Source organism: Mixophyes fleayi, chromosome 2, assembly GCF_038048845.1.
Source record: "Mixophyes fleayi isolate aMixFle1 chromosome 2, aMixFle1.hap1, whole genome shotgun sequence".
NCBI classification, from domain to species: domain Eukaryota; kingdom Metazoa; phylum Chordata; class Amphibia; order Anura; family Limnodynastidae; genus Mixophyes; species Mixophyes fleayi.
The window spans coordinates 98394851-98395063 of NC_134403.1; positions in this window are offsets into that span (position 1 = coordinate 98394851).

Consider the following 213-nt stretch of genomic DNA (forward strand, 5'->3'; position numbering starts at 1 on the left):
CTGCACTGATGCAAGCAGAAAGTGACAGTAACTTTACCATCACTTTGTGTGAAGTGGTTTCAGATGGATTTTCCAGTCACGCCTACTGTAAATGATCTACCAATGAAGAAGCGCTTCAGAGTCATTACAGTGATAGAGGCTGGAGCTCTCCTCTTCCTACTACAGCAAGTGTCCTGCAGCAATGTAAGCGCTGCAACTGTGATACCTATAGTT